The sequence below is a fragment of the Schistocerca piceifrons genome, chromosome 7 (assembly GCF_021461385.2).
Source record: "Schistocerca piceifrons isolate TAMUIC-IGC-003096 chromosome 7, iqSchPice1.1, whole genome shotgun sequence".
NCBI lineage: Eukaryota > Metazoa > Arthropoda > Insecta > Orthoptera > Acrididae > Schistocerca > Schistocerca piceifrons.
Genome location: NC_060144.1, coordinates 407,350,332 through 407,374,162, shown reverse-complemented (window position 1 = coordinate 407,374,162; position 23,831 = coordinate 407,350,332). Strand labels below are relative to the sequence as shown.

Sequence of the window (23,831 nt, the reverse complement as noted above, 5' to 3'; positions counted from 1 at the left end):
CCAAAAAAAAAAAATTAACCTGCCAATTTACAACAAGACTGCACCCTAAGCAGATCATCTCTACAGCAATACATTAGTTTATATTCAGTTCTCTTACAGAGAAGAGATGTGTCTTACTTTCATATAAAACATAGTAAAATAGTTTTACGTACAGTAACCAAAAATTACGATTGATTATAATAACTTAAAGCTACAATTGGCTTCAGGCAATTCGAGAACAACTGCTGTCATGTAGTGAAAATCAGCTGTGGCAAAAGGCAATTTATCCTCAGATATATACCCAATAGACACCACAGGGATTTTTAAAACCAAAAAGAGTCTCCAAGGGCAATTTCTTATTAGAAATAAAACACAGCTATTAGTTCAAGGATCCACACAACCAAAGAATTTAAACTATGAAGAGATATGTGCCCCAGAGATCTGCTATAATTTGTTGAGCTATGGTTTAAATATTAAATATGGCCTAGACACAGATCACTTCATCATCTACAAGTACATCTACATCTATACTCGGCAAACTACTGTGTGGTGCATGGCAGAAGGTACGTCCCACTAGACCAGTTATAAGGGTTGCTACCCATTCCATTCATATATTCCTAGAGTCATCATTGGAAGCCAGTTCTTTCTTCAAGAGTCTGCTAGTTCAGTTTCTTCAGCATCACAGTAACACTCCCCCAACGGTCAAAAAGCCAGCAACCATGTGTGCGGCTCTCCTCTGTATTCATTCATATCCCATATTAGTTCTCTTTGGTATGGGCCCCACATACTTGAATAATACTCGAAACAGACAAGTGATTTATAAGCAATCTCCTTTATGAACTTCCCCAGTACCCTGCCAATAAACCAAAGTGTACCACATGCTTTACCCACGACAGAACCTATGTGATAATTCCATTTCGTACATCTAGAAAGTATTATACCCAGGTATTTGTATGAGTTGGCCAGTTCCAACAGTGACTCACTGATATTATAGTCGTAAGATACCACTTTTTTCCGTTTTATGAACTGCACCATTTTACATTTCTGAACATTTAAAGCAAGTTGCCAATCTTAGAATCACCTTGAAATCCTATTGAGATCCGACTGAATATTTATGCAGCTTCTTTCAGATAGTACTTCATTATAGACAACTGCATCATCTGCAAAACAGTCTGAGGTTTGCTATTAGTATTGTCTGCAAGGTAATCAATACAGAACATGAACAGCAAGGGTACCAACACATTTCCCTGGGGCACTCCTGAAGTTACTTCTACATCGAACAATGACTCTACAGCTACGACAACATGCTGCATCCTCCCTATCAAAAGGTCCCCATACAGTCACAAATTTCGCTTGATTCGCCATATGACAGTGCTTTTGACAATAAGGGTAGGTGTGGTACTGAGTGAAATACTTTTCAGAAATCAAGAAATACTGCATTTACCTGATTGCATTGAGCTAAAGCTTTCAGTATGTCATGTGAGATAAGTGCAAGTTGGGTTTCACATGATCAATGTTTTCAGAATGCATGCTGGCTGGCATGAAGGATGTCATTCTGTTCAAGATACCACATTGTGTTTGAGCTCAGAATATGTTCTAAGATTCTACAACAAATCAATGTCAAGGATATTGGATGGTAGTTTTGTGGATCACTTCTGCCTACCTATCTTGTAGATGATTGTTTCCTATGTTTTTTCCCAATAATTGGGCATTGTTTTTTGTTCCAGGGAGCTATGACAATTATAGTTAGAAGAGGGGTAATTCAGGTGCAAACAAGGAAAACTAGATGTAACACATTTTGTAGGTAGAATATCTGTTACAGTAACTAAATCACAAATGCCAATTTACTACAAATTTGTTGTAGATTATGCAAAGACAATGGTAGCTTCTGGAAATTCTCAAAAACACATGTTTATTTGTGTTGATATACAATGAAATTCAGGGGTGGTGATGTCTTTTGTGTATCCAGAACACTTAGATGTTGTCAAGAATGCATCGACGCTACGTGAGCATTCTTACAGGGTGATCTGAAAGAGAAGATTTGTGTCAAAATGCCAAGGTAATATGGGGGCTGTCAAAATACTGGGTTTAATGATTAATAGCAAATTATCAATGAATGAGCACACAGTGTATGTGTGCTCAAACCTGTCTCATGTAATATACCTTCTGAGGAGACTGAAGGATGTATAAACTGACCAATATCTTATTATGTACTGTTTCATAGCCAAATTAAGTACGGCCTGCTGTTATGGGGACAATCTTCATGTTTCAAGGATGTGTTAATGGTAATGGAAAAATCTGTCAGGATCATTACTTCAAGCAAAAGACTGGAGCACTGTGAGCCTATATTCACCTGATTAGGAATAATGATTATTTTCAGCCAGTTTGTGTTTTTATGCCTGATCAGTGTAAAAGAAAATGGGGGCTGTCAACTCAAGAAGTGCAATGTCTGCTACCAGGATTATTCAAAAGGAAAATTGCACAGTTTCTAAATCTTTACATGACAAGACTCGATGTGGAGCTGATTTGCCAACTTCACACTGTTCTCACATCAGTTGACTTACTTGGTACCCACAGACGATCTTCTTCTCTGGATAGTCAGCCACGTCGATCCCCAAAAACTTATTCTCTGAAGAATAAAGCTGGTTAAGGGAATTTACCCGTCTCTCTCTCTCTCTCTCTCTCTCTCTCTCTCTCTCTCTCTACTCTGAAATAAGTGGATACTCGCAGAATACTTTTAGTTAGTCTTGGTATATTTCAGCTTCCACAAAGAACAATTTCTCATAGAAATATTCAAAAGTTTGCAAGTCAATCAATTTGTCTTGCATTAGACTCAATTAAATATGTATACAATAGTGTTGGTTTAACAACCACATAATTTATGAACATGTCTTGCTTCTAGCAAGTCCAACACATGAATTACTTGAAAGTCTAATCTCATCTTTTCATTTGTCCTTAACATCATCACAGTCACTACAAGCACATAATAATACACAAACACTCCTTGTTCTTCTCTACACATACACTGAAACTCTATGGATCATACAGCAGGTACTTGTCGGCCACTGTTCGGCCGCCGCGTCCACATTTTGCTCGTGACTGTTTTTAGACCTGCACACACAAACATGCAATGCACAGTATGTCAGATTTGTCTCTCTCACACTTCTATTTAAAATATCGTGTGTTCGAGATGGAGGAAGGCCAAGTGGTTCTAGAATTTACGTCAGTGCCTATACTTTACATGTGGGTTGACCCTATGAGTTCACTTCCTCCTTCTGTTCTGGTAGGTATGCCCCTTTATAAAACATCCCTATTCATCAGGCCACAGGCCGGCCGTCCTATCTCCATGTAGGTACACCTGCCCTATATCCTTAGCAAATGCCGGGTATGCCCCCCTTATCCTTTATGGATAGACCTCATGATTCATTGCCCTAGTATACATCTTTATGTATACTATAATTAAATATTTTCTCATAAAATAAAAATCTATTTTACATTTCACTCTCACTTCTTAGTACCTCATTTAATACCCTAGAGTCCTCCTCTACTTTTCAACTTCTATAATCTTAGTAGATACTATGTCTACACATATTATTCAACTCATGGTAGATACTGTGTCTACCTGTTTTCTTCAAGCCCCACTATCCTACTATTCATCAATTTATCCGAGTATTCGCTACACTGACATTTCTTAAATAAGCATCACAATTTACTCCAATCTGGCTTGCATTCTCCTTCATTACTCATGCTTCCTGCTTATGTATAGTTGTTGTAAGATCATAATAGTTTTTCTATACTTGTGTACATATGCAATATGTAATCTTCATTGTTCTTATATATATACATAAGATGGCTTTTCATGTAAACAGGCAATGTAGAACCATCATAATAAAAACAATGTGTGCATCTTTCTAGATGTACATATAGCTTCTCTCCTACAACTCTTGGCGGTTTTTGCATCCTTCTAATCTGTGACTTCATTGTTTGTGTATACATATTTCTTTTTGTGTATGTGTAAGTGTGTTTGTGTGTTCTGATTCTTCGGTCTTCTTATGTGAAAGTAAGTTGTAGGCTATTGGAAACCACGAAGACTAGGAAGGACTTCTGTGATAGAAGTATATGAATATGGAAAGAGGGAAAAAATAGTTAGGTCCTCAAAAGAGAAGTAAGAAAGGAAAAAAATAGAACTGGTTGCTAAGATTGAAGAAGAGAAAGAAGATAGCCCCAAAGACAGAAAACCCTTCCCACCCCCCTTCCTACCTCACCAGTACTTGAGTGAGAAGTTGGAGAAGGTATGGTGTTATATCATCTCACACAGAATGGACATTCCTATCTCCACCCTTGAGGTCCCCGAAGAAAATCTTAGCAACCCTATGGAAACGGCAAATGGTGAAGAACCAGTCACACTTGTTTGCGAGGGTTGTTTGAAAGGTGTGATGTTTGTTCTGTGTTAGCCATGATTTATCTGTTGATGTAAATCATGCTCTTATTTACGCTACCCACCCCTTTCAAAATCAATACAAACCCTCCTGTCTACATCATATCTCGTAAAATGTATAAAATATTCTATACAAAATAGAAAATCCATACACTACAGTATGATGGTTGTTCAATTAGTTACATGATATTACCTTTTTCCACAAATATAATATTCTATTCTGTTAATTACGTTTAGAGATCACTGTTTATCCGTGATTCTCTTAAATCATTTATTTTGTTGTCATATCCAGTTTTCTCAGTACTAAAATTACAGGATAGTTTAAGAATTCCCGAATAGATTACAGAATAGTTTAATATTTGAAGGGAATTTGGTGCAGGAAACTACTTTGGCAGAAACACCGAAAACAACTCGGGATCCAACAGTTAATCACTCCGCCCATTAACACAGAATGTTAATGTCGCTGGGGGTAGATCCCATGGATCTGATATTAACTTCACTTGAGCAACTGCAGACCAGTACTTCTCATTAAATTTTGTATGAAAGTCTCCCCACTGCAAAACAATCACCACTTCACTAGGTAACACAACATTAGATGATGATACACTTTTTTCTACTTTGTTTTGGATAAGCTTGAATTCTTTCCACGTGTCATCTATGATTTTGCTAGTATCATTAAGTTTGGAATAAGCAATAGTCGAAATGTTTCCAGAGGTTATACTCTCGGTAACTTTTCGATCTATAATTTGTTCAAATGGTTCCACCAAATTACATACATTCATAATATCAGAGTTAGATATATTCTCTTTGAAGTATTTATCGAAATTATCCACTCGTGTACTGACACCTGTAATTTGAGACTGGATTATTGGTATTAATTTGCTATTCTTTTCGACGCACCCTTTTAAAGTATGCAGTCTCTGTTTTACAGCAACAAACTTAACATCACACACATTTTCAAATGATCCTAACCTTCCACTGAGTTCAGATTCCACATTATTACATTTATCTTCAATATCAAATTCTAACTTCTTTGTCAAATTCTGAAGCTGATCGTTCTATCTTTGATTAAAGTCAGTGAACAGTTGATTTATGTGACTACTTAAAGAACTAGTTAGTCCACTTTTCAAATCTGTCTTGAGATTTTCTACTCTAGCAGTTAAAACCTCGAATTCAGTCTTAAAATTTCCCCTACCTTCACATAAATTACTAAAGTCTTTACTTTATGAATCTACCTTAGCACTTAACAATCCTAAAGTTTCATTCTGAACACCCAATTTATGATTTAAATGAGTATTCACTAAATCTAACTTAAGACTTTGAGCATTGAAAGCTGCATTTAATGCCTCTCTCAAAGCTGCTGAATCTGCACTTTGGGCTTGTAATTTAGCATTTTGAGCTTTGCTTAGGTTTACTAATTCAGACCAGTCTGGCCCTTGTTTGCTAACTTTCATAGCCATGCCTGGTTCTGACATTTCTCCAGTTTGCTGTTCCTGATCCATATTCTTATGAGATTTAGACCTAGTAATCATTAAAAAAAATTCAACTCTGAGTATAATAACTACAACAATTGAAGCCACACTACAGTTTGTATCTGTTCTTGCTAAGGTACTAAAGTTCTATTTTACGGGCACCCGGCGTAGTATTCTCGCAACGTAGGTAAGCAGATGTGACGGCAAGTCAGCACCAATGAACACCAAGCTTGTGTCATTAGACTTTGGTGTCGACGTCGGTGTTGGTAGGCAGCTGTGGTAGCAGGTCAGCACCAGTGAACTGCAACTGGTGCCGGTGGCGTTGGATGTTGTTTCCGCGTCAGCGTCGCCATGACATGTGTGTGAATTGTATACTCCCCCATAGCATCTTCTTAGTTGAGTTTCTCATAGTATCTCTTCTTAGTCTAATACGTTGAGGTTTTCTTTCTGTTCTTTTACTGTTATTACTTCCTTACATCTTCCCTTTTGTTGCATACACAAATTTTTCCACTTGATTTTTGGACTTAATCCAATTACATGAAACAGTTCTCGTATTGTTATATCTGGTTGCTATGCAACACATCATATCTTCTTCTTTGATTTCTTCTCGAAATTCCCATTTTTTTGAGTCCTTTTCACTGGTCACCATACTCTAACACTTTAGACGATAGAATGTGTGGAGTAAATACACATACTTTATGTTTTTTGTACCAATGAACGATGTACTGGATTATGCAGAATAAAATTGCTGCATTTCACATGTAAATATCTCCATCTTCCTGTATTATTTCAATCATATTTTGAGCTTTAGAAACGCATTAAATTAACATTCATGAGCGAGATGGTTTAAGAACCACTCCTAAATATGAACATGTCTTGCTTCTAGCAAGTCCAACACATGAATTACTTGAAAGTCTAATCTCATCTCTTTATTTGTCCTTAACAATCATCACAGACACTAAAAGCACAGAATAATACATAAACACTCCTTGTTCTTCTCTACACATACACTGAAACTCTATGGATTGTACAGCAGGTACTTGTCGGCCACTTTTCGGCCGCCTCGTGACTGTTTTTAGACCTGCACACACAAACATGCAATGCACAGTAGGTCAGATTTGTCTCTCTCACACTTCTATTTAAAATATTTTGTGTTCGAAATGGAGGAAGGCCAAGTGGTTCCAGAATTTATGCGGAAATTCTCGAAGCGCTACAAGTTCTTGAAACAGCACCCATTATACTTTAATGGAGAATTTTTCAAGAGTGACTAGAGTGTCTGGACAAACTAATACTGTTTCAATTTGTTATATATGTCCAGGAGACAAAGGGAACAGCAAGTCAGTTACTGGTTTCCTGTTTAAATCACAAGGAGCTGTAATTTCCGGGAGCAGCAAGAAACAGCCCACAGAAGCTTCATCAACTATTGAAGCTGAATTCATGGGTCTGGCTTGAGCATGTCACAAGGTAGTCTCGCTAGGAAGGTTAGAAAAAAGAAATCTCTTCATGCTCTGAAAGTGTCCTCAGTAAACATTATCATGATAACTTATCCATAATAAGTGGCTATAGCGGAAGAACAAAACATACTGATATTGGACGTCATTTTGTAAGAGGAAAGGTAGACTTTTGTCAGCTCAGTTTATAGTGGAACAAATTCCTACAAAGAAGTTGCTCACTGATATGTAAGCAAAGTCACTTGCAAGAACAAGACATTACAAAATGATTAAGGAAAGTGGACTGATGGTATGAAGTTTTTTTAGGCACTGAATCTAGTGGGAATGCTGTAGATGAGAATCTATGCTCTGTTGATATAGGCCTATATGTTTTTTGCCACTGACTCTGTCTATGTTCTTTATTATTGTTCCTATGTGTGCATTCTGAATCTTATGTGCATACATTTGTATTGCAAAATGTTTCTTGTGGACACTTCAAACCATGATTGCTTTACTCAAGATTAAAGCCAAAAACAATAGGCTTCTCTATGATAGACAGTCCCTCACCACAAACCCAGTAAACGTATAGAGAAAAATAAATTGTATTTGGAAAAACTTGAGGATTATAAACAAACACACCATGTAAAACTTTTATCAGCAACTACAGCTTGTTGACTGGTCTCCTGTATATGCTCCTGTAGATGTTAAATCCAAATTTAATATATTTATTAATGAAGTTCCAAGTCTATTTGAAGAAATCTTTCCTAAAAAGGTATTGAGAGGGAGAGCAGATAGGATCATGAGACTCCAAGTCAAGCTATGAACTACGAATTATTTGCAAGCCAGAGTACCAAGCATGCAAAACAGATCTGGAGTAACAGTAGTCACTGTAAGTGAAATTGAAAGAATTATCAAGGCTCTGAAAAGTAAAAACTCTACCGGAGTTGACAAAATATGTGTTATTAAAATGCTACAACAGACAAATAAGTAAAATACTTTGCTACATTTTTGCTATGTTACTCAAGTAAGGAAGAGTTCTTGAAAGGTTTGAGTCTGCAGCTATAAAATGACTATATAAGAAGGGAGATGATTCAGATACTGATCACTATCAACCTGTCTCACTATTCACAACTTTTTCCAAGGTTTTAGGGAAACTAAGGCATGCCAAGATTGTTAAGCATCTTAATGGCTATAATATGTATCATCAGAAAGGATTATCAACAGAAAATGAAATATTTGCATTTTCTGCCAATGTTTTGGTTTCTCTCGATAAAACAATGAAGATGGTTGTAATATTTCATGTTCTAACAAAACATTTGATTGTGTCAATCACCAAACACTTTTACACAATGCTGTGTACCTGGTTATAAATGGTACAGAAGTGAAGTGGCTTCATTGGTACACTTCTGACACAAACCAGAAATTTGTGCTGGATAATCAAGAAGGTGTCTCAGCTTTATCAGAATGTGGTAGCAGTACATGTGAAATTCCTCAGAGTCCAGTTCTGGGACCGTTACTTTTTATCATCGCTGCTGTGGTTTAGTTCAAAAGTTACTAGTGATGATGGAACAAGTATGTGTATGTACAGACTGTGCTGTTTTACGATGTATGGACATATGTGCTCGCGCTACTCAGCAGCGTTACGAATGTGTATAACAGCAAATGACAATGACATATAAATGTGTTAGCATGTATAAAGTTGACATGGCTTAAAGCCAAAACATCTGCATTTGATAATTACCTAAGGCCGAAATTGCAATAGTGGAAATAAAAAGTTTAACAGTCACTGGCGTGAACATGATGTCTTTCAAAAAATTCTACATGACTGTGAATCCCAGTTATGAAAAGTTAATTAAAAGTTAATTCAGTTTCACAATCTCCAAAATTGAAGAAACAGGTTAAAAACTAGGTGATCTCATATAGCTATGGTGCAACTCGACCTGGGGTTAAGCCAGTTTAAGTCCTGGAAGGGGAAAAAATGTTCACTGCCAGTATTTGGCCAGCAAGGGGAAGAGAGGTGATGGCATAAATGTCCTGATCACCAGACTTTGTGCCAAAATCCTGGTTTAAATACCAAACCTCTCTGCAGTGTCTCATGAAGCAAGGGCATGTGACACTGTTGATGGTGATATAAAACTGACACATTCCACATATGGTATATACTCACAGCATGGGTCACCAGAACACAAAATATATAAATGGAAACAAATTATTAAATCACATTTCTGCAAGAGGAAGTCAAGAAGTAAAGGGACTTTTGAGGAAAGGAATATTTGTTCTAATGATATAAAACTGAAACATACATTATTTTTCTACGTAACCTCCCTGCACTTCAACACACTTTGTCCAACATTTCACAAGTTTTTTGATTCTGTCAGATAAAAGTTTTTTGGTTGTACCTGGAACCAATATTGCACCACATCAATGAATTCTGCATCAGTTGCAAATCTTCTTCACCTAAGTTCTTCCCTGAATGGTCAAAACATATGGAGTTTGCTTGGAGCCAGGTCTGGACTGTATGGCAGGTGTTCCAGCAATTTGAATCCTAACTCTTTTATAGTTTCAGCCATCTGTTTGTCAGAATGTGGCCAATCATTCTTTTGCTGCAGGATAACACCTGTTCACAGTTTCCTGTGACATTTTGATCTGATCGTAGGTTACAGTTTAGTTCATAACACACGGCAATAGTTTTCACTGTTTACAGTTTTGCCTCTTGGGGTGAAATGAATGGGTACTACACCTTCCATGTACCAGAATCATAATCTTACCAACTGATGGTTATAATTTAAATTCTTCAACTTCTGGTGATTATGTGTGTTTGCCAATCCTGCTCACAGCATTACTTTCCAGTTTATGATAATGCATCCACATTTTGTCTACAGTAATGATTTGCTGTAAAAATCCATCTCCCTTGTGATGTGTATGCAACATGTCCTTCCTTTGCACCTAATGCTGCACTGACAATCCTTTTGGTACCCATCTTACACACCCTTTCTTAAAATTTAGCCTGTCGTGTAAGATGGAATATGCTGAACCTTGACTGATATGTAAAGTATCTCTTCTTCCACATCTACATCTATACTCTACAAACCACCTTCAGGTGCATGGCAGAGGGTACGTCCCACTGTACCAGTTATCTGGGTTTCTTCCTGTGCCATTCACATATGGAATGTGGGAAGAATGAGTGTATGAATGTCTCTGTGTGTGCAGTAAATACTCTAATCTTATCCTCATGATCCCTATGTGACTGATACATAGGGGGCTATATTTATAGTCATTGTTTAAAGCTGGTTCTTGAAACTTCGTTAATAGGCTTCCTGAGGATAGATTACGTCTGTCTTCAAGAGTCTGCCATTTCAGTTCCTTTGTATCACTGTGATACTCTCCCACAGATTAAATAAATCTGTGACCATTCATCCTGCCCTTCTCTGTGTACATTCAGTTCCCCTGTTAGTTCTATTTGGTATGGGTCCCACATAATCCAGCAATATTCTAGAACCAGTCACATGAGTGATTTGTAATCAATCTCCTTTGTAGACTCATTGCACTTCCTCAGTATTCTACCAATAAAGCGAAGTTCATCACCTCTATTATCCATGTCTGAGACAATGTGATCATTCCATTTCACATCCCTACAAAGTATTGCACCGAGGTATTCATACACCCAGGTATTCATACAAATTGACCGATTCCAACAGTGACTCATTGATATCACAGTCACAGGATAGTAATTTTTTTTTTTTTTTCATTTTGTGAAGTGCACAATTTTACATTTCTGAACATTTAAAGCAAGTTGCCAATCTTTGCACCATGTTGAAATCTTATGAAGATCTGGCTGAATATTTACGCACTTTTTTCCAAACAGTACTTCATCACAGATAACTACATTATCTCCAAAAAGCGTTAGGTTACTATTAACATTGCCAGCAAGATTATTAACATACAACATGCACAGCAAGGGTCCCAACAGACTTTCCTGGGGCACACCTGAAGCTACTTCTACATCTGACAACGACTCTCCAGCTAAGGTACTGTGTCCTTCCCACCAAAAGATTCTCAATCCAGTCACTTTGGCAGTAAGTGTAGGTGTGGTACTGAGTCAAATGCTTTTTGGAAATCAAGAAATGCTGCATCTGCCTGATTGCCTTGATCGAAACCTTTCAGCATGTCATGTGAGAAAAGTGAGAGTTTCACATGATCGATGTTTTCAGAATGCATGCTGAGTGGCATTGAGGAGGCCATTCTGTTCAAGATACTGCACTATGTTTGAGCTCAGATTTCTAAGATTCTACAACAAATTGATGTCAAGGTTGTTGGACAATAGTTTTGTGGATCACTTCTGCTACCTTTCTTGATAACGGGTGTGACCTGTGCTGTTTTCCAAGAACTGGACATGGTTTGTTCAAGGGATCTACAGTATATTATAGCTGAAAAGGGACTAACAACCACATATTCAGTACAGAATCTGACAGGGATTCTATCAGGCCCTGAAACTTTGTTCAGCTGTTTCTCAACAACACTAACGCTAATACTTATTTCATTCATCTATACAGTGGTGTGATGATTAAATTTTGGCAGTTCTCCTGGGTTTCCCTTTGTAAAGTAACATTTGAAAAGTGAGTTAAATGTTTCAGCTTCTGCTTTGCTACCCATAATTTCAGTTCCTGTCTCATTTGCTAGGGACTGAACACTAACTTTGGTGCCACTAATACTCTTTGCATACAACCAATAGGCATCTATCTTCAAGCACCTGCCAGTTCAGTTCTTTCAGCTCATTTATGACACTCTTACAAGGGTTGAAAATGAATTTGTGACCACTTGTGCTGCCCTGCTTTTTATCTGTTCAGTATCTACTGCCAGTCCTGTTTGTTACAGGTCCTACACACATGGGCAATACTCTAAAACGGTCAAACAAGTGTTTTATATGCAGTGTCCTTTGCAGACTGAGCGCATTTCTGTAGTATTCTCCAAATGAGCTGCAGTCTGTGACTGAGCCAATATTATCATTCCATTACATATCCCTACAAATTGGTATGTTCAGATATTTGTATGATTTGACTGATTCCAACTGTGACTCAGTGAAAATCGTCATAGAATACTATCTGTTTTTTTTTCCCTCCCCATTCTGTTTAGTGTATAGTTTTACATTTATGAACATTTAAAGCAAGTTGTCATTATTTGCACCACTTTGAAATCTTATCGAGATCTGACTAAATATTTGTGCAGCTCCTTTCTGACAGTATTTTGTTACAGGAAAACTACATAATCTGCAAAACGTCTAAGGTCACTATTAGTATTGTCTGCAAGGTCATTAATATAGGAAGTATCAAATGTCCCAACACACTTCCCTGTGTCACACCCAATGTTACTTCTATATGTGTCGATGGTTCTTCATCCAAGATAACTTACTCCATCCTCCCTACCAAAAAAATCCTCAGTCCAGGCACAAATTTCACTTGATGCCCTATATGATCATACTTTTGATAGTAAGTGTAGCTGTGGTATTGAGCTGAATGCTTTTTGGAAATCGAGGAATATTGCAACTATTTGTACCTGTCTAATTTATTTTATTTTATTTATTTATTTCAAATCCCATGAATCCATATAGTGATGAATCACAAGGATGTGGAATGAGTCAGGTTTACATCTTTATAGACATACAACAACCATTAGTAGAAATGACAAGAATGTAGCTATCTAGTGACATAAGCTTAAAGGGTGAACTAAAATTAAATAAACATGAAGTAAACAACTGAAAATAACTTTTAGTACAGAAACAAGAAAATTCATACACTGATCATCTCAGACAGCGAAGATGAATTACAGCTAACATAATATAAACAGAGACTAGAATATAAATAGGAAATACAATAACAGATTACAGCTTCAAGTCACAATATGGAAAGTTCGCACAATGGATGCTCTACCCCAGGTGGCAACTCTGATGAGGAATCCACCATTACATCATGTAATGCAATGGGACCTAGGATTCTGGGGAGTCCCAACATTTGCGATGAAGAAAAGATGAAATATATAGAAAAGCCTTCAAAGTTTCAGTTCAGGAAGAACTACTAATTTGGACCTTAAATGTAAATTCTCTTCTGAAAACTGGGAAACAAAAGGAATTAGAATTATTTCTGCAGAAGAACGATATACAGATTATAGCAGTTCAGGAAACACGATTCTTAGATGCGGATGTAGTTGATACACAACATTATAGAATTTATAAAGGGAAACCAGCAGTGAGAATAATGGAAAACATACTGATGTTTGGAACAGCATTTTATGTAAACAAAAAAATCGTAGATAGTGTAACAGAATTTAGATCGAATTCAGGAAGGATATCCATGTTAACAATGAAGTGCAAGAGTAAACGTTACACCCTCATAAACTGTCACGCACCTATAAATGCTGACAACAGAAGAAATCTGGAGAAAGTAAATAAATTCAAATAAAATTTCTCCCATCTAAACCAAAAAAGGCGACCAAGAAAGTGATCAGATACAACACCACTACAGCTAATATTACAAAAGAAAATATAGAAAAATTTAGAGAAGAAACTGAGACAAGTAAAGAAGGTGATTGGCGTGAACTCCATTTGAAAATAACTCAAACAGCAGAGAATACTTTAGGATTAGCCAAGAATAAAAAGAAGACATGGTGGAATGAGGAGTGTGAAGAAGCACTAATACAAAGAGCTAAAAAATGGAAATGATTGAAAAAAGAGGAAGACCTTGAACAATTCAGACAACAAAGAAAGAAACATCAAAAATAATCCGGAAAATCAAAAGGAACTTTGAAAATTGTCAGCTTATTGAAGTAGAAAATTTCACCAAAAATAATGCTAGAAATTTTAACCAAACCTTTAAACACATACTTAAAGGATATCAGGCACCAAGTATTTGTTTCAAAGATGAAAATGGCAAAATAGGATGAAATAATAAAGAAAATTGTGAAATTTTCGCAAATTTTTTTGAAAAGATGTTAAGCTCTCCCGTTCCAACAGATAAATTAGAATTTCCAGTGACACCTCAAAATCTAGAAGAAGATTTCCCGCCAACAGAGCTAGAAATTCATGAAGCCATCAAAACACTCAAAAACAATAAAGCAAGTGGTGAAGACTCCATTACAGCAGAATTATTGAAGTGGTCAGAACCAAAAATCATAAAGGATCTACAGCTGCTTTTTGAGAACATTTGGAAAACTGAAAATATTCCAGTTGAATGGAAAACAGCATTAATCCACCCGCTACATAAAAAGGGAGACAAACAAAATGTCAGTAATTACAGAGGAGTGTCACTTCTGCCAGTGGCATACAAAATATTATCAAAAATTCTCCTCAACAGAGTGGTAGATACTTTAGACAAACAACTAGGAGAATATCAGGGTGGTTTTCGAAAGGGAAGATCCTATGCAGAACAAATTTTTAACTTAAAGTCAATAATTCGCCATAGAATGTTAACCAGCAAACCAATACTAGTGTCATTTATAGATTTCAAGAAAGCATTTGACTGTATATACAGAGAAACGATAGATAAGGTCATTAAAGAATCTGGTGTTAAATTAAAACTAGCAAACATAATTCGTGAAACACCAACAGGTACAGTATCTAAAGTCAAATTTATGGGAGAATTATCTCAGCCTTTTGAAATAAAAACTGGTGTTAGACAAGGTGGCAGTTTATCACCTTTACTGTTTAACTGTGTTCTACAAAAAATTGTAAGGATCTGGAATTCGGAGCTAAAAAAATCACAAAACTGAACCAATAACTCTGGGGAGGAAATCAAATGGAATTAAGGTAAACTGCTTGGCTTTTGTGGATGATTTCGCAATACTTTCAGAAAACCTGACAGAAGCAGTTACTCAAATAAACATTCTGGAAAAATTAGCAAACAGAACTGGTCTCAAAATTTCAGCTGAAAAAACAAAATTCATGACAAATACACGAAATGCACCAAAATTCATAGAAACACAAATAGGTAAAATAGATTGAGTAATTAAATTTAAATATCTTGGAGAAACTATACAACAGAATGGACTAGAAAAATCTGCAATAGATGTAAGAATTAACAAAATGGAAAAAACATATGGTTTGACCAAAAATATTTACAACAAGAAATTCTGCAAGAATATCTTGGATGAACACTACTCATGATTCTAATTGCTCTCTTTTGTGGAGTAAAGATCTTTTCAGCTAAAGATTGATTACCCCAAAAAATTATACCATATGACATGACGGAGTGAAAATAGCCAAAGTAAGCTGCTTTGATAGCACTCGTATCACCAACAGGGGTAATTATACGCAGGACATAAGTTGCTACACTTGGTCTTTTATGAAGATCTAAAATATGCCCGGACCAGTTTAATGTGTCATCAATTATAATTCCCAGAAACTTAAAGCTGGCACACTATAATATATTTTGACTGCCACAGTATAAGTTGATTGCTTCATTTTCTTGCAGTGGTGCATGAAATTGAATATGTTTTGTGTTAATTCATTAGACTTAAACCAGAGTAGGACATCAACTACAGCGATACATTTACCTGTTAGTTGACTTTCAAGCATAATACTAGTGTCATCAGCAAAAAGAGTAAATTTGCCCTCAGTGTTTGTACAGAGTGGTAGATTATTGACAAAGATAAGAAACAATAAAGGCCCCAAAATGGATCCTTGTGGCACTTTAATCTGCCCCAGTCTACTTACTATTGTGTAGAAATGATTCAATCCATCTACCAGTACTACGATTCAGACCATAAAAATTGGTCTTCTTTAAGAAAATATTGTGGTCAACACAGTCAAAGGCCTTTGACAAGTAACAGAAAATCCCAATAGGTGACATTTTATTATTTAGTGACTCAATAATTTCATTTGTGAGAGAGAAAATAGCCTGCTCTGTTGATTTATTCATTTAGAAACAAAATTGATTTTTGTTGGGGAAGTTGTGTATGGTGAGGTGCTCTACAATTCTTTTGTACTCTGCTTTCTCTAATATTTTTTAGAAGCAATTTAACAGAGATATTCGATAGTAGTTGGTCAAATTAGTTTTTCCACCCTTCTTAAAATTTGGTTTCACAATAACAGTCTTCAATCACTCTGGGACAGTACCTTGCTGTAAAGATTCATTAAAGATATGGCACAGGACTTGACATATATAATCACTACAGTGCTTTACAACTTTCGATGAAATGTTGTCAATACCTGTGGAGTTTTTGTTTTTTAAGGATTTGATTATATGACTGCACTAGCGGTGACTGGAGCTGTTCAAATTATGTCATATATGTGTGGTCAGCTCTTTGTAATAAATTAATGACCATATCTAATGAACCGTTACAATTAACATGATCTGCTGCAGCTAAGAAATGATTGTTAAATAAGTTAGAAATTGCTTCAGGATTATGTATCACCTTGTCATTATGGCTTATCTCTATGGTGTTATCTTCCTTATTTTTTATGTCAGACTCTCTCTTTATGACATTCCAAATGGTTTTAATTTTGTTTGTAGAGTTATCAATTTCAGATTTAATATTTAAGGTTTTTCGATTTGTTTATCACCACTTTTAAAACTTTATACTACAATTTATAATACGATCTTTTAAAGGGATCATTTGACAGTATTGATGAGGCACGTAATTCCCTCTTAGTCCTGCAAGAAATTTTAATTTCTTATGTAATCCATGGTTTATCAGAAGAAGCCTCAGTGTTCTTTCCGACAGTTCTTTTTGGAAAAGATATTTCAAACAGGGAGATAAATTCATTTAACAAAATGTTAAATATATCATTGACATCACTTTTCCTATAAACTGGGTCTCAATCTATTTGTGATAGATGGTAATTAAAGTCAGAAAGAGTTTCGATGCTTATACATCTAAAGGATTGGTAGGTGTGGAAGATTTTGCTGTACAAACTGATTTTATTAACCCTGAGCAGTTGGCCATCATGATCAGAAAGGCCATTTATGACTTGCCTTATACTTGCATTGTTGATTCTGTTCTTGTCAATGAAAATTTTTTGCGATTTTCTGTGACTAGTGGGGAAGTTAGCCATAAGTTGTAAGAATTCATTAAATGTACCGTGTCAATCCTATTGTTACTACCAGGCAAGAAGTTGACATTTAAGTCACCAGCAACTATTAAATTTCTGGATTTAGAAAAAAGTTTGCCCAAAAGTGTTTGCAACTTATTCAGAAAAACACAAAATTTCCCTGCTGGAGCTCTGTATTTTGTAAGCAATGTAACTGACAGGTTCTTTGCATTATTTCGATCCCACAGACTATGCTAACTTGATTCATGGCTTTCAGTATGTCACGTGAGAAAAGTGCGTGCTGGCTTCTAGATGATCGATGTTTTCGGAACCATGCTGGAGGGCACTGTGCGAGTTACTTCATTAAAGTGAATTTTTTATTGCCTACATATCAGAACAGGTCGTCTGCGATATCTGTCTTCCATCACACTCGTTTTATGCCCAAAGTCATTACTACATGGAATGCGAAATTTCTAACTATCCAGAATATAGTACAGTAAACTTACTACCGCGTCGTACTCCAAAAGCGTCCTGGAAGCGAGGCCAACTCTTCAGCATATGGCGCGATAACAATTACGATATGCCCCTCTTGAAATGTACGTAGTGTTAGCTGTATGTAGCTGTTTATACGTTTGTTTTCGGCCAAAGAGAAGGGCTGCAAGTGGTCAATACTGGGTTGGATCTATGTAGTTGAAACTGATGAAAGTAAACGGAACGTCTCCGCCCTCCATCGTCTTCTTTCGTGGTATAAAAATATTTGACATTGCTAACTGCTGACCGCCTTCGTTTTGTCATTCGAAATCTCTAATAGCTTACTCCATGTTCACAAAACAGAAAATAAGGTGACGTGTGTACCAGCTGGCCGTGCCACGTCGACACTTTCACATTCCGAGCACTGCAGTCAGTATATGCGTACAGCTGCGTATGCTTTTCGTCTAGAGATCGTCTCCTCGGCTGCAAAGTCAAATATTTTACGGCGCCAGTACTTCAGAGCAGCGGTGAGTTGTTGCGTAGATTAGTTTCATACCGTATTATCCATAAGAGCTGATTTTATTGGCATTGCTCATTCTACCGATTATTGCTATGAACTGGTTGGCCTTATTATCTGTCAGTGCTGATGGGCTTCTCAGTGGCATTTTATTGAACGATTGGTATCTTGAATCGAGCAAACATAAGAAATGAAGGCAGTAATTTACTTTTGTCGCTACGATAATGTGGTTAAATCGTACTGTGAACACTTTACATATTTCCACGTATTATTGTTTTTAATAACTGCGACTAGATATTTGATTTATTAACTGGCTGCCTTGGCTGAGTATTTTTTGTTTTAGCTCCATTGCCAATTCACTGTGGATGCGCCTTTCCTGGATGACACACGAATATTAGCATAACCCCACATTGCATAATGATTTCACTTAAATTTTTGGGGCTCAGAATTAGTTGAATATAAAGAGAAAATTTCGTTATCCATATTACACATGTGAGCACGAGGAAAATGATTCTAATACTAGGACTTCTGGGTATGGTTATTATGCATCAACTAATTAAACAGAACCTTAGATAAGTTTAGTTTACTATAGTTTCATTATTTATATGTTCCATGGGTCATAATTACGACCATTGCAATAATGGGTACGTGTAGTTTTTCAATTGTAATACACTGCCTTAGTGAAAAATGTGGCAACATGCTGAGAATGGAACATAACTGTCTACGGTAACTATGTATTATCTCCCTTTTTTTAAAGACGCACAAAGTGCGAGAAATTGCCGTTTGCTTTCTTTGTGTCTTGAGTCTACATGGATGATCTCTTCTACCCTGCGAATGTAATACGCCACTAAAAAGCAGTCTGTTTTCTATTGATAGTAGCAATTTGTTTCAAATACGACAATCGAAATACAATTGACCGGTGACAATGCTTTGATTTCCCACATTTTCTCATGTAACGCTGTTACGGTACCTGCTCGTAACTAAGCTCATCAAAAACGAAATATAGACTACTAGTGTAAGTAAATCTGTATTCGATTTTATTCGTGCACATCACATGAAAATTACGTATCTTTTTGAAAGCAGTACGGTAGTGCCCAAAAAATGTACCTGCCATATTCGGCATTTTAGTTTTTAATGCTCATTTTTTATTGTACTTGACGCGAAGCTGTATTTGTTATCGTGTCACATTTTCACATACTAATTAAAGATAAAAATCATTAGACCGAGACCTATATAATAAAAACCTTTGTTACGAAAATGTTTCAGCAGCACCAAATACGGTAGCACTTCTCGGTTATTTGCTGCTCTTTTCTACCCCCGGACTCCCATATTGCTGATATCCATTATTACCTCATCGATCCATCTTCTTCTAGGTCTCCCTTTTCGCCTAACTGAATGGATCATACCTTTCATCATTTTCTTTGGAATTCTATCCTCTGCCATTCTCTCCAAGTGTCCTAGCCATCGTATTCGCTGTGATTTCACAAATTTTACTATGTCCCTGCCTTGTATTAACTCTTGTAATTCGGCATTGTAGCGTATTCTCCAGCCTTCTTCCTCCCTTATTGGCCCATAGATTTTGCGTAGTATTTTCCGCTCAATGCTTCTAGAGCATTTTTATCGTGTTCTGTCAACGTCCATACCTCTGAGCCGTATGTGATAACTGGGCGGACTAGGGAATTATATATTAGCAGTTTAGTTTTTCTTGTAACAAGGCTACTTCTGAAAAGCTGCATATTTGCAAAGTAAGCTCTGTTTCCTGCTTGTATTCTTTCCCTTATAGCCTTTCCAATACTGTTATCATTATGCTTCCCGCCAAAAATTGCAGTATGAAGGGTGTAGGCGTACTTTTTTTTTCTTTTTTAAAAGATGCGATTACAGGTATTTCTGTATAAATTCTTGTTAATACAAACTGTCGCGTATTGTTAGTCTTGAGGTCAGGAGTAAGTAGAAAGTTAAGCGTTAAATTTTTAATTTTAGCAAGTAACGTCTAGAAAACGTTTAAATTAGGTTTCATTGTCTTGTCGAAAAAGCACAAAAAGTGAGTACCTACTAAGATTTAAAGAAACATTATAAATTACCAATAACTCAAGTTTTCACCATATGACACGTGGCAATAACAGGACGGCAGAAAACGAGAAAAACCCTAATAACTGTTACATTGGGGCGTACCCTCCGCCATACACGTCACAGTGGTTTGCAAAGTATAAATGTTGACGTAGATGTAGAACATCTATGATATACAGTAATAGATAATTACAATGTTATAAATCTGACAACATCAACATGTTCCGTTTCCCAGCGCGTAAAATTAAAAAGCAAGATGTGATTTCCAACTAGTGTGTTCAAATCAGTAACTTTAAATATGCAGTAAGAAATACGATAAGGGAGATATTAAGTTCAAATGGCTCTGAGCACTATGGGACTCAACTGCTGAGGTCATTAGTCCCCTAGAACTTAGAACTAGTTAAACCTAACTAACCTAAGGACATCACAAACATCCATGCCCGAGGCAGGATTCGAACCTGCGAACGTAGCGGTCTTGCGGTTCCAGACTGCAGCGCCTTTAACCGCACGGCCACTTCGGCCGGCCGGAGATATTAAGTTCTGAAGAAAAAAAGAAATGTGCATATGTCATTATTGGCCGAAAATTCCATCTGGGTTGCTCCGCTGCCTGGTGCATGTCTTATTTGATATAACGTTGGCGACTTGTGCCGATGACGATGACAACACACACACGCTCAGTTCCAAACGGAGAAAATCACGATCCGGCCGGGAATAGAACCCGGAAGCCCATTGTAGAGAGGTAGCAAAGCTATCCAAAAAGCGATCACCATATTCAACAACATACGAGGGTGCGCTGAAAAGTAATGCCTCAGAATTTTTTATGTAAAAGTCTTAAAGCTTTTTAGGTAAAGCAAACGATATCAACATTCTACGTCTTTATTCTTCATGTCTACATATTTCTCAACACAGTAACCCTGATGACGAACACATTTCTTCCAACAAGATACCAATTTGTTGATACCGACATTGTAGAATGTTTGACGTTATTGACGGAGGACAACCTCGCCTCTGTTTGCGCCACTTCTTCACTATCAAGGCGTTCCTTAAGTTTTGGAAACATATGTAAATCGTATGGGGCCAAGTCGAGACTATATGGAGGATGATCGATGACAATGAACCCAAGGCGTCGGACTGTTGCAGATTGGTAGCGCTCGTAAGTGATTAGGCATTGCCGTACTGAAGGAGGTGCGCTATGTGTGGACGGACTCTTCAAATTCGAAATTCGATTACAGCACGCTGTTTCTCAGGAATCGACACATTAACGTTAAACGCCGCAATGCTACACGCTACACTTAAGAGCTCTCTGGCGGTAGAGAGCTGCAAAAATGTAAACAGACCGGCATTTAAAAATCTTTAAGAGTTTTCACATAAAAAATTTGGAGACATTACTTTTCAGTGCACCCTCGTAGATAACACCTCATCGCAAGTTCTCGTAATGTTCTAATTATCATCTCAGTTTTGATTTAAAGGTGTTGGTGCTCTACAATAACTTACATTAGGCAATATCAAACAAAATCAGTAGTATAGAACGAGAGCAGTGCCGTTCGCCTGTGATTTTAATGCTGGTAGATCTTGTTTTGAGGGAAACCAACTTTGTGTGTGTGTGTCAGCATTTGGCATTATAAGCCCCAAATGAGAGAGCTTTAATAGACAGTCACATTTCCTATGGTACAATACTGTGGGGACATCAAAGCAAGGCAGCTAATGTCTTCAAACTACAAAAGAAGGCAATAAGACTGATATGTAGCTTGGCACCCAGAGCTCACTGTAGACCAAGCTTTAAAAAATTACAGATTATGACCCTGCAGTCAATATTTATACTACAGTGTGTAATGCATATTAAGGAAAACTATCTGAGTTATCAACAGTATGACATGCGACATAATTATAACACAAGAAACAAGCAGGACCTAGTTTCTTTCCGAAGTAACTATAAAAAAACACAAAAGTGCTTCGTATACAAGTCCATAAAATTTTTAAATGCCATACCCCAACATATCAGGGATCTTCCAATTCAACAATTAAAATAAAAGTAAAAGAATTTCTTCTTGAGCTCAGCATTTATGAAACTGATGAAGTTTTAAGGGAGGCAGTTTTTATATGCTTCTGTATATGAGTAAGTCTGTAATTGGCAAAATTTACTATGCAATATCGATTTGTACCAGAAGTTTCTCTGTTTTGTTTTTGTGTGAAGGTACCATGATTATTTGTGTAATATTTATATTGTGTAATATTTTTCTTGTTTTTGTAATTATTTGTGTAACATTTATACTATGTAATATTGACTTTTGTAATGCATCAGATGATCTCTGAGGTCTTTACAACAATAAAAATAAATAAATCAATCAATTTTGTAACAGACGATGTGACTGTGCCTAACATGACGTGTATATACCATGGAATGGTCAGTATATTTGGAAAAATAACAATAGTGATCCCAAAAGTTCCAACATATCAACCGTAACAATGAAAATAATTTTGTGGTTCGTGTTAGACAGCTGGGAAACCATTAGATTTGTCTGTAATCAGAGTCTAGTGTTTTCTAACAGCACTATGTAAATTTATAATCAAATTATTACCCTCCAACTTAGGCCTCAGAGTCTAGTGTTTTCTAGCAGCAATATGTAAATTTATAATCAAATTATTACCCTCCAACTTTGGCCTCAGCCCATGTGCGGATTCATCAGTTGAGGTTGGGAGGCCATGAGAAGTCACACAGAAGCACTCTTCCGACCAATACCTGTAAATGTAAACAAATTATTGTAATTATATTAACCATTTTATGGTTATTAAAAGCCTTTTCTTGACATAAATGCTGTGGAAGTGCTGAATGAGAAACAGTTTAAGCGTAGGAAATACTGTAGAGTGGCGAAAAACTGCCAAGTGCAAATTTGAAACGAAGCCTTTCGGTGCCAACCATTGCTAGCAAGGAGGTAAGGAGCAGAATATGTAAAGAAACACCAATAACCACAGAAAGTGCTTTATAAATAAAAGCGAAATGTGTCTGGTGTAATTCTCTTTGATTATACTGCAGTCAGCTCTAGACAGATAACCTACAATAACAGATTTTAACAGCTGCTGCAGAAGATGGCCACACAAACAAACGTATTATCTTTTGTGGATATGCAGATCTTTGTATTGGGAGTTGTTGCTTTGTTTGGCCTCAACCATTCCTTTCTTTTCCTTCTGTTAGCATATGGATACCATTTTTAGGCACCAGTAATGATACAGGATAGAAATTGTCAGTGTTGTTCATGAGCCAATTGATGATGAGCAAGCAGAGATATATATATATATGGCCATCCATTTACTTTTGTGCTTTGGGCTTAGAGCATGCGATACACAGACACCCGCTTTTTTAATCTCAGATATTGCACAATGGTTCAATAATCACAGCTCATCACATTTGCCATTTCTCAAGTATAATGACATGGAC

The 23,831-nt window shown here is 36.7% G+C and overlaps 1 protein-coding gene across 1 annotated transcript in view; it reads left to right on the top strand.

Annotated features, from left to right (window-relative positions):
• The first annotated feature begins 17,992 nt into the window (after window positions 1-17,992).
• The window catches only part of LOC124805373 (protein transport protein Sec16A-like), a 169,337-nt gene continuing 163,498 nt past the window's right edge, over window positions 17,993-23,831 (top strand). The window contains exons 1-2 of the mRNA XM_047265931.1: window positions 17,993-18,085; window positions 18,175-18,338. The gene's annotated coding sequence lies outside the window, so the exon portion shown is untranslated. The remainder of the gene's footprint in view (window positions 18,086-18,174; window positions 18,339-23,831) is intronic.